Raw genomic sequence first — 12,380 nt, forward strand, 5'->3', positions numbered from 1 at the left:
GAGTGAGCGAAAGACTGGAGAATGGGGTGACATGATCGGGAGACAAACGGCCAGGGAAGTAGGGGGGGGGGAGCAGCGAGGTCTGGAGCGACCGACTGTGGAGGGTGGAAGCGGCCGGTGCGAAGCAGGGGGAGAAAGCGAGTTGTGCCACTTAGTGGTTGCGTTGTCAGCAAACGCAGCCTTTTTTGTCCATCCTTAATTGCCCTTGAGAAGGTGGTGGTGAGCTGCCTTTTTGGAGCTGCTGCAGTCCATGTGTTGTACGTAAACCCACAGTGCTGTTAGGAAGGCAGTTCCAAGATTTTGATCCAGTGACAGTGAAGGAATGGTGATATAGTTCCCAGTCAGGACAGTGTGTAACTTGGAGGGGAGCTTGCAGATGGTGGTGTTCCCATTCATCCAATGTCCTTCTAGGTGGTCGAGGTTGGGGGTTTGGAAGGTGCTGTCGAAGGAGGCTTGGTGAGTTGCTGCAGTGCATCTTGTAGATGGTACACACTGCTGCCACTGTTCACTGGTGGTGCAGGAAGTGAATATTGAATGTAGTGGATGGAGTGCTGATCAAGTGATCTGCTTTGTCCTGGATGGTGTTGAGTTTCTTTGGTGTTGTTGGAGCTCCACTCATCCAGGCAAGTGGGGAGTATTACATCACACTCCTGACTTGTGCCTTGTAGATGGTGGACAGGAGGTGAGTTACTTGCAGCAGAATTCCCAGCCTCTGACCTGCTCTTGTAGCTACTGTATTTTTATGACTGATCCAATTCAGTTTCTGCTCATTGGTAACCCCCGGGAAGTTGATTGTGAAGGATACAGCAATGGTAATGTCATTGACTGTCAAGGGGACTCTTGTTGGAAATGGTCATTGCCTGGCATTTTTGTGGCGTGCATGTTACTTGCCACTTATCAGTCCAAGCCCAATCTTGCCCAGTTCTCTCTACATGTGGACATGGACTGCTTCAGTATCTGAGGAGTTACTAATGCAACTGAACATTTTGCAATCATCAGTGAACATTTCCACTTCTGACCTTATGATGGAAGGAGGTTTATTGATGAAGCAACTGAAGACGGTTGGGGCCTAGGACACTACCCTGAGGAACTCCTGAGCGATGTCTGGTACTGAGATGATTGGCCACCAACAACCAGCACCATATTCCTTTGCGCAAGGTATGACTCCAACCAGTGGAGATTTTTCTCCTTGATTGCCATTGACTTCAATTTTGCAAGGGCTCCTTGATGCCCTTGGCAAGAGCAGTCACTGTTACCTCACCTCACCTCCTGAATTCAGCTCTTCTGTCCATATTTGGGCCAAGGCCATAATGAGGTCAGGAACTAAGTGGCCCTGGCGGAACCCAAAATGAGCATTGGTGAGTAGGTTATGGCTGTGTAAGTGCTGCTTGATAGCACTGTCAACGACACCTTCCATCACTTTATTGATGTTGTCAGTATCCAGAGCCTTCAGCCATTTCTTGATATCATGTGGAGTGAAGTGGATTTAGCTGAAGATTGGCACCTGTGATGCTGGGGACCTCAGGAGGAGGAGGAGGCCGAGATTGATCATCTACTTGGCACTTCTGGCTGAAGATGATTGCAAATGATTCAACCTTGTATTTTGCACTGATATACTGGTCTCCCCTATCATTAAGGATGGGGATATTTGTGGAGCCTCGTCCTCCTGTTAATTGTTTAATTATCCACCACCATTCAGGACTGGATGTGGCAGGACTGCAGAGCTTTGATCTGATCTGTTGGTTGTGAGATCACTCAGCTCTGTCTATTGCATGCTGCTTCCGCTATATGACATGCAAGTAATCCTGTGTTGTAGCTTCACTCATTTTTAGGTCTGCTTGGTGCTGTTCCTGACATGCCCTCCTGCACACTTCATTGAACGACTATTGCTCCCTTGGCTTGATGGTAATGGTAGAGTGAGGGATATGTCAGGCCATAGGTAACATATTGTGTTTAAATACAATTCTGCTGCTGCTGATGGCCCACAGTGCCTCATGGATGCCCAGTTTTGAGCTGCCAGATCTGTTCATTTCTTCCCTCAGATATAATTGAAAAAAAGAATTCCAAAGGAATGCATGTACTAAATAAAAAGGAGAGAGAAATAAATACTGACAAAATGGATGGCAGCATTTGGAAGGTAAAAAGATTTCAGTTTTCTTATTGATGAGTGAGAGGAATATATCACACTTTGGGGCTTCTGGAAGTGGATTTACTGATAATCTGGGGAATTGATAGGAAGTTGCTTCACAGTTGGTGGAACAAATTCCCGCCCTTGGGGTGGGACCAACAGCCGAAACCGTCCAATAACAGACAGAGTAGAAGTACTGTATCGGGCCTTGTTAACTCAGTTGGTACAGCATGAGACTTTTAATCTCAGGGTCTTGGATTTGAGACCCTTGTTGTGTGGTTGTTCTTCCCTTTTTCAGTCTTCATCAGCAGAGAGTTCAAGGATTGTTTGAAATTAAATTCAACAACATCACCAGATTTCAACTACTCCCACCCTGCCCCCTCCCAGTGTAATTGACAGGACTCTCAACCTCTGCCTTCCCCCTTCCCCTCCCTCCCAGAACTGCGACAGGGTTCCCCTTGACCTCATTTTCCACCCCACCTGCCTCCACATCCAAAGGATCATCCTCCACCATTTCCGCCACCTCCAGCGTGATGCCACCACCAAACGCATCCTCCCATCCCCTGTCAGCATTCCGAAGGGATTGTTCCCTCCGCGACACCCTGGTCCATTCCTCCATTACCCCCAATACCTCGTCCCCTTCCCAAGGCACCTTCCCATGCAATCGCAGGAGATATAATACCTGCCCTTTTCCCTCCTCTCTGCTCATTATCTAAAGCCCCAAACACTCCTTTTAGGTGAAGCAGCGATTTACTTGTACTTCTTTCAATTATGTATACTGTATTCACTGCTCACAATGCGGTCTCCTCTAAACTGGGGAGACCAAACGCAGATTAGATGGAACACCTCTGCTCAGGCCGAAAGCATGATCCTGAGCTTCTGGTTGCTTGCCATTTCAACACTCCCCCCTGCTCTCATGTCAACATTTCTGTCTTTGGCCTGTTCCAGTGTTCCAGTGAAAATCAACCCAAGCTCGAGGAGCAGCACCTGACCTTTTGATTCGGCACTCTACAGCCTTGCGGATTGAACATTGTGTTCAATAACATCAGAGCATGACTGGTGTCAGGCAACCACAAGCATTAACACACTCTTTGCCTTTGTCCCAGGACAGCTTTGTTATTTAATCTCTCCTGCCCTCTGCCCTATCAAACACCTTCCCCTTTGTTCTCTCCCACATGCCCCTCCCCTTCACTTGTTTAAAACCGAATTATTTTCTAACCTGTGTCAGTTCTGATGAAAGGTCACAGACCAGAAACGTTAACTCTGTTTCTCTCACCACAGATGCTGCCAGAGCTATTGAGTATTTCCAGCACTTTTTGTTTTTATTTCAGCTTTCCAGCATCTGCAGTATTTTGCTTTTATTGTGTCAGAAAGGCTTTCCTTGATTCAGGACTCTTACCTCTCTCCAGAATCTCGCTGCTAAAGATTGAACTTTATCTCATTTCACTCACAGCTCAGGGTCAGTGTGTCACAGTGGGACTTCTGGCTGTCTCCCACTTCACAATCCATCAGCACTGAGAAAACAATGGGGAATATTATTCACATGTTGTGTTCTGTAACTTTTTACAAACACTTTAATGTATATATTGTCTTCCAAAGCAGTGACAGAATGGTGGCTTTAGTGTGTTGTTGAAATAGCTTTGTTGAGTTCGTGCTGTACTAACAGTTAAACAGTTCTTGGTTCAATCCCAGGTTTTGGCACTTTCAACCTCTCCTGTGTCTTTTTCTTTGGCTCCAATTGTCAAGCTGCATGATTTACTCTGAAGTTAGCACCAGAGAACCAAGGCACCAGCGAGCATGAGGAGCTGAAATTAGCACAGATCAAATCCACTCAATATTTCTGACTGAAGATGGTTGCAAATGCTTCAGCTTCATCTTTTGCACTGACGTGCTCAGCACCACCATCATTGAGGATGTGAATGTTTTTGGAGCCTCCTTATCTTGTTAGTTATTTAATTATCCACCACCATTCACGACTGGATGTGGCAGGACTGTGGAGCTGTGATCTGATCCTGAGGGAGATATCCGTGCGTGGAGTGGCGGGATGTATGGAGAGTGATCCTGAAGAGGGTGCCCGAGCCTGGAGTGGAAGCTTTCCGTGGAGGTACAGGAGTAGGCCATTCAGCCCCACTGTTTTATAAAGGTTTAGCATAACTTATTTGCTTTTACTCTATGCCTCTATTAATAAAGCCAAGTGTCCTGTTTGCTCTTAGCAACCTTTTCAAACCTTGATCAAAAAAGATTGGTGTACATTGTCTCATTCTTCCTCCCAAACTGTATCACTTCACAATTCTCTGTGTAAAATTTTATCTGTTGTGTGAAAGCCCATTTTACCAGTGTGTTTAAGTTCCTCTGAAGTGTGTTACTGTCACTGGCATAGGACGACATTCACGAGCATTCTTTGATGCTATCTCCGTGGAAAGAGCAATCTTACACACTAGCTCAAATTGGGATTTTGTGTGTTTAGTATCTTTCCTCATCCACCAATATAAGCACAAATCTGTCTCATAATGTACGGTCTAAGAATGTGCCAATGTTGCAATGTGGTGATAAATTCTTCAGTGTCACAATGTACTCACCAACTGTTTCACTACTTTTCTGATTTCTGGATCCAAGGTTGTAGCTTTCCGCGATCTCTAGTGGCTTAGAGTTGAGCCTCACTTCAACGAAGAAACGGAAAATTATGATTTAAAGATGACACTGTCAATCATTCACATCTCTGTCTTCTCCTGAACTTCGAGTTCAAATTTGTTAGTGACGTTGAGTCACACGTTAAGACAGCACAGTCTTTGTCTTTGTGAAGGAAGTGATTTGGGAATGGCTGTTTGAAACTGTCCCTTCTTGCACAGAAATTCAGTCCAAATACTTGATCACTTACAATTTCCTTGAGAGAAATTTGTTCACAATCGCATTCGACACGGAAACTGCCTCAGCATTAATCTCACTGAAGCAGAATGTGACCGTGTTGTATGTTTCAGAATGTTGGTGCCGTTATTTGTCGCTTTTAACCGAGACCAGGACACAGGGAAAGGTTCATCCGAGTTTGGTATATATTATCATTCAGGAGGAAGAAAAATCAACAGGAACCAAATAAGAAAACCCAGTCTCCAGATTTGAGAATCTGCAGATCCGCTTTGGGAAAGTGAATCAGAGCAGAATGAAGGGTGAACAGTCCAACTGCCCAGAAGAGATGAAGACACAGCTCAGTCAACACGTTCCCCTGGTTTATGATGCTGGAACATTCCTCACACAGAAATGATTCAACCCAATGACAAATATTCTTACAGCTGATAATTTATGCTACTGATTTAAGGACTGTCTCATGTGGTTACCGAGTGACGACGAGAAGATATTAAACTTTGTTCGATTCAATCTAGCTGTGATGAAGTTTGAATTTTTCTACCTTTTATAAACAGTATTTGAAGGGTCTTGGTAACAATGTTCAGTGTTGATGAGAGTGGGGTCTGGGTGAGAAGCTGCTGAGTGTGACAGGGTCAGGACTGGATGCAGGAAGTTCTCTTACAGTCTCCCTCTATCTCTCTAATGGGTTCGAGTTGATTTACGACTGGTAGCTTTTATTTTCCTTTTCTTATTTAGAGATACAGCACTGAAACAGGCCCTTCGGCCCACCGAGTCTGTGCCAACCAGCAACCACCCATTTATACTAATCCTACATTAATCCCATATTCTCTACCACATCCCCACCATTCTCCTACCACGTACCTACACTAGGGACAATTTACAATGGCCAATTTACCTATCAACCTGCAACCTCTCCCACTGTCGGAGTGATGATGTAACAGTCACATGAGATGAAGTTTGGGAGAAGAGAGAGCAGCACCAAGGATGCTAGCTTAGCAGGCTTGATGAGTGTGTTTCGAGTATTGTGTAAATTAGAAAAGAGTTCTTAGTTCTTTCAGCAGGAAATGTGTCCAGAAAATATCGAGAAACTCACAATTTTATTATTCAGGAGTCGGAACACAGATATTAATTCCAAGTGACAGTTCTGGGACCAATTAACAAAAAAAGTAGAGAATAATATTGCTCACTGATTGAAATCCCCCAGTGAGGAGACAGTTAAATAGGTGATCTGTTGGGGCATCCTTCGATCCAAGGTTTCAGCAACATTTAATCTCCCTTTTTGGTGAAATTCTCTGTTATTTGCAACTTTTTTTATCAGCTTTGATGGGCGAGTGAAAAAACTGAAAAAAATGAACAGTTCCATCCTTTCTTTTCTTCCTTCTTCTCTTCTTTCCATCAGTTTCTCTTTTCTGTCCGAAATCATTTTTATGATGAGAATCCCAATTTAATCTGCTGTTTCTGGTGTTTTATCCATTCCAATCAAAATTTCAACATTCCAATCAAATCTATTTGTTATTCCATAGTGTCTCTCCATGTGTTTTATTCTGTTGTATTCTCTCACAGTCTGTTTGATGATCAATGTTACATCTCACTCTCTGTTCTGGTGAAGATCAGAAGCAGTGATATCTGTTTACATCACCCGACAAGTCGGCCTGAGGCTGTGCCTCACTGATCATGTGGAGTTAAAGCAATTCTTCCAGTCAGTTAGTTCAGTTGTCATTTCATGAGAAATTCGGTCATCATGACTTCGTCAGTGACCTAATGGTTCAGGTGTCTGAGTGATGTTAATCATGATGCGATGAAATGATTGTATGCTCCAGTCTTTCCGTGGTGGGTTTTCACACTGAGTAGAAACGTGTTGGACATGGTCTGGAAATGTTTCACACCGCTCCATTCCCAACTTCATTTTCTGACAGAAGATATATTTCCATCATTACACAGCTGGCTGCACAGCCAGAAGCTGTGCTGAAGGTGACAGCTATACCTATGCAATTGACAAGGTGGCTGAGAGGTTAAGGCGATGGACTGCTAATCTATTGTGCTCTGCACACGTGGGTTGGAATCCCATCCTTGTTGCTAGTTTATGAACTGTTCAGTGTATTGTTTATGTGTAAAGTCAGCCTCGAAACCTGTTCTTGTCAATGTCCAGACAGTGATTCCAGAATTTGTTATACTTTATTAAAATTGAGACAGACAATTGGAATTCTTCACCCAAACTGCACTGGAATGAAGATCAAATAGGGATCACGAAACGGAGCAGGATCTTTCCCCCCCTCCTTCCTTCCATCTTTACTTACTCTGGATTTGCACCAAGTGAAAGACAAATGGGAAAAGCAAATGGCGAGGGAGCAGATGCCGAAAATTATCCTTTGGCAAGAAATTTATTTTCAAATCTTCTTGAGAGATTAAGTGAGTGAGCAATGCTTTGGCAGATGGAGTTTAAAATGAGGGGTCATCTAGTACCGACGATAGATCAGAGTGTATTTTTGTAAGAGGTGAGATGTTAGAAACGGCGGAGGAGCAGAGACCCGAATACTGAATTAATAAAAGCTAGTGGACTGGTAGAAAATAATGTGAAAAGTGAACAGAATCTGAAGATTGGAACTCATGTTGCAGTGATATAAAGCTCTGTGCTCCTGAAGTAAATGTCCAAGCCCAGATTGTGGGGAATCTGTGGAGAGTGATTTGGTTTTTATTCATTCTTGGGTGTGAGTATCGCTGATAAGGCGAGCATTTATTACCCATTCCTATTGCCGTTGAGAAGGTGGTGGAGAGCTGCCTTCTTGAACTGATGCAGTCCATATGGTGCAGGAACACCCACAGTGCTATTGGGGAGGGAGTTCCAGGATTGTGACCCAACAACAGTGAAGAAATGGCTATATTGTTCCAAGTCAGGATGGTGAGTGACTTGGAGGGGAACCTGCAGGCAGTGAGTTCCCATGCATCTGCTGCCCTTGTCCTTCGAGGTGGTAGTGGTCACGAGTTTGGAAGGTGCTGTTGAAGGATACTTGGCGAGTTGCTGCAGTGCATATGGAGATGGTACACACTGCAGCCACTGTTTACTGGTTGTGGAGGGATTGAATGTTTAAGGTGGCGGGTGAGGTGCCGATCAAGTGCGCTGCTTTGTCCTGGATGGTGTTGAGCTTCTTGAGTGTTGTTGAGTGGGATGTATTCCATCACACTCCTGACTTGTGCCTTGGAGATGGTGGACAGGATTTGGGGTGTCAGGAGGTGAGATACTTGCTGCAGAATTCGTAATCTCTGACCTGCGCTTATAGCCACAGCATAGATGTGACTGGTCCAGTTACGTTTCTGGTCAAGATGTTGATGGTGGGGGATTTAACGATGATAATGCTTCTGAATATCAAAAGGTAGATTTTTTTTTCTCTCTCATTGGAGATGTTCACTGCTTGGCACTTGTGTGGCCAGAAGGTTGCTTGTCACTTATCAGCTCAAGCCTGAATGTTGCTCAGGTCTTACTGCTTGCAGGCACAGACTGCTTCAGTATCTGAAGAGTTGTGAATCATCATCTGACATTCCCACTTCTGACTTATGTTGAAGAGAAAGTCGTCAATGAAACAGCTGGGATGTTTGGGTCTAGGACACTACCCTGAGAAACTCCTGAGGCAATGTCCTGGGCTGAGATGATTGGCCTCCACTAACCACAACATCTTGTTTTGTGCGAGGTATGACTTCAACAAGTGCAGGGTTTTCCCCCTGATTCCCATTGACTTCAATTTTGCGAGGGATCCTTGATGCCACACTCACTCAAGGGCAATCGCTCTCAACGCTCCTCTGGAATTCCAGTCTTTCGTCTCTGTTTGGACCAAGCTGCAATGAGATCATAAGAACAGAAGATCGGAAGAACTCATAGCAGGAGCAGGCCATTTGGCCCCTCGAGCTTGCTCCGCCATTCAATAGGATCATGGCTGACCTGATCATGACCTCAAACCCACTTTCTTGCCTGCCCACATAACCCTTGGCTCTCTTGTAGATAAAAATCTTGAAGACATTCAATGACCCAGCCTCCACTGCTCTCTGCGGTAAAGAATTCCAAAGATTAATGACCCTCTGAGAGAAGAAATACCTTCTTAAATGAAAAAGCCCTCAATCTGAAACTGTGTCCCCTAGTTCTAGATTCCACCACGAGAGGAAACATCCTCTCAGCATCTACCCTGTCAAGTCCCCTCAGAATCTTATATGTCTCAATACGTTCACCTTTCATTTTTCTCAACTCCAATGAGTATCAGTCCAACCTGCTCAACTTTCCTCATGAGACAACACCTTCATCACAGGAATTAATCCAATGAACCTTCTCTGAACTGCCTCCAATGCAAGTATATCCCTCCTTAAATAAGGAGACCAAAACTGTACACAGTACTCTAGGTGTGGTTTCACCAGCACCATGTACATTTGTAGCAAGACTTCTATACTTTTATACTCCATCCCCCTTGCAATAAAGGGTAACATTCCATTTGCCTTCCTAATTATTTGCTGTACCTGCATGGTAACTTTTTGTGATTCATGTACGAGGACACCCAGATCCTTCTACACCGCAGCATTCTGTAATCTCTCACAATTTAAATAATATTTTCCTTTTCTATTCTTCCTACCAAAGTGGATAACCTCACATTTTCCCACATTCTCCTCTATCTGCCAAATTATTTCCTGGAGCTGAGAGACCCTGGCAGAACCTAAATTGAGCATCGATGAGCAGATTATTGCTAAGTGTGTGGTGCTTGATGGCACTGTTGGTGACATCTTCCATCACTTTGCTGATGATTGATAGTCGACTGATGGGGCGGCAATTGGTCAGATTGGATTTGTCCTGCATTTTTTTTGTGGAGAGGGCACACTTGGGCAACTTTCCACATTGTCAAGTAGATGCCCGTGTTGTAGCTCTACTGGAACAGCTTGGCTGAGGGCGCAGCTAGTTCTGGAGCACAAGTCTTCAGTACTAGTGTGGAAGTGAGCAGAAAGGCATGGCACTATGCTTAATAGGAAATATAGCCAAGTTAGGAATAGTAGCTTTGCTGAGCTTTGATTTTAAGTGGCAGAAACCACAATGAAATAGTTAAAAGTAAAGGCAGAGCGTGTGAGACTGTAAAGACTAGCCGACACTGGTAATTGCAAAGACATCTGTTCTTTATGGCCTAATTGTGTGACTCCCTGTGGTTTGGAACAAATGGACTCCTGTGAATCAAATGATGTCCATCCCTGTGTGAGTGATAAGGAGTGCTCGGCCCCTCTTACCTTCGTGAACTGCCACTACTTGATGTAGCTGCAGACTGCACGAAACACTCAGGAATGTACACCTAATAGAGATAGCAGGATGCGCCGCAATTACTTGTCACAAGGTAGAGACAGACTCATGATCCATGTAGGGAGTGAGACTAGAATGATTCTTGATGATTCCTATGCTCTTGCCAATTAGCTTGCTTGTCCGCTTTGTTTTCTCTTGCTGGTACAAAACAATATTTTATTAGTAACAAGTATGTATTGAAAATGCAGTGTATTGTAACCTCAGTAACAGATGTACTGCATGTCACCACATGGGTGAAATCGAATTGTATCGCACTGATTGGTTAAACAAGGGGGTGTAGCATGAATCTTAATGTATAAACAGTAGTACCTGTATCAAAAAACTTCACTTACTCTAGTGGACCAGACAGACTCTGGGTGGAGTCAGTGTCGTTGCATTAGAGTAAGTCAGCCGGCTAAATGCGCAAATAAAGTAATTGATTTTACCTACACATCCGACTCAGTATATTTACTGAACCAAACTGAAGGCAAAAAGAACTCAGATTTACACTAGAGCCGGAATGTTGTTAGGGCCCATAGTCTTTGCTGTATCGAGTGCCTTCAGCTGTTTCTTGCCATTATGTGGAGTGAAGCAAATTGGCTGAAAACTGGAAGCTGTGATGCTGGGGACCTCAAGAGGCCGAGATGAATCATCCACTGAGCAATTTCTGACTGAAGATGGTTTCAAATGCTTCAGCTTCATCTTTTGCACTGACGTGCTCGGCTCCACCAACATTGAGGATAGGGATGTTTTTGGAGCCTCCTCATCTGGTTCGTTATTTAATTGTCCTCCACCTTTCATGACTGGATACCTAGTTTCTCAGGGCAGTGTCCAAGGCCCAACCATCCTCAGCTGTTTCATTGATGGCTTTCTCTTCAACATAACTGAGATGTGGGAATGTTCGCTGATGATTCACAACTCCTCAGATACTGAAGCAGTCTGTGCCTGAAAGCAGCAAGACCTGAACAACATTCAGGCTTGAGCTGATAAGTGACAAGCAACATTCTTTGATCGGATCCTGATTGAGATATCCGTGCGTGGAGTGGCGGGATGTATGGAGAGTGATTCTGAAGAGGATGTCTGAGCCTGGAGGGCAGAATCTGTGGGGAGTGGTCCTCAAAGGATGTCCGTGTCTGGAGATTTAGGATCTCTGAAGAGGGTCTCCGAGCCCATAGGTCTGGGATCAATGGAGAGTGATCCTGAAGGGGGTGTCCGAACCTGGAATGGCGGGATCTGTGGAGAGTGATCCTGAAGTGGGTGTCTGAGCCTGGAGGGCAGAATCTGTGGGGCGTGATCCTGATGAGTGTGTGTAAACCTGGAATGGAAGCTTTCTGTCGAGGTACAGGTGGAGGCCATTCGTTCCCAGTATTTTATAAAGGTTTAGCATAACTTATATGTTTTTACTCTGTGCCTCTATTAATAAAGCCAAGTGTCCTGTTTGCTCTTAGCTACCTTTTCAATCCTTCTAACATTGGTGTACATTGTCTCCCTGCTCCTGCACCCAGGTTAGAATTGTAACGTTTCATTTATATGGCATTCTTCCTTCCAATTTGTATCACTTCACACTTCTCTGTGTAAAATTTCATCTGTTATGTGAAAGCCCATTTTACCATTTTTTTTAAGTTCCCCTGAAGTGTGTTACGATCACTGGCATAGGACAAAATTCCTGAGCATTCTTTGATGCTATCTCCATCGACAGAGCAATCTTTTGCGCGAGCTCAAATGTAGGATTTTGTGTGTTTAGTATCTTATTTCACCCACCAATATAAGCACAAATATGTCACGTAAATCTTGTTCACTGCAGTCCCTGCTGCTGTTTGCTGCCTATATTTACAGACTTTAATCTCAACCTCGTCACCATGTTCTCTAATATATTCAGGGGGCATCAGCAGAGAAAATGTTCACCAAGCATGGCAAGTGCAAGGAAATGTTTATTTATGTCATTATGTCATGAACATAATTTACAAATTTTTACATGTGTGAATCATCAATATGTGTCTTCATAAATGGAACCCCGTCACAATAAACACTGTCACCTTTCAATGTTTAGCAGACAGGTTTGACGGCCTGATGTGTGTGATTCCCATA

The 12,380-nt window shown here is 44.2% G+C and overlaps 1 non-coding gene across 1 annotated transcript; it reads left to right on the plus strand.

The window, feature by feature from the left end:
* Positions 1–6,984: 6,984 nt before the first annotated feature.
* On the plus strand, positions 6,985–7,066 carry trnas-gcu (transfer RNA serine (anticodon GCU)). Its single transcript has one exon. It is a non-coding gene; the product is annotated as a tRNA-Ser (tRNA).
* The last annotated feature ends 5,314 nt before the right edge of the window (positions 7,067–12,380 follow it).

The sequence above is a fragment of the Heterodontus francisci genome, unplaced genomic scaffold (genome assembly GCF_036365525.1).
Source record: "Heterodontus francisci isolate sHetFra1 unplaced genomic scaffold, sHetFra1.hap1 HAP1_SCAFFOLD_221, whole genome shotgun sequence".
In the NCBI taxonomy this organism is placed as follows: Eukaryota; Metazoa; Chordata; class Chondrichthyes; order Heterodontiformes; family Heterodontidae; genus Heterodontus; species Heterodontus francisci.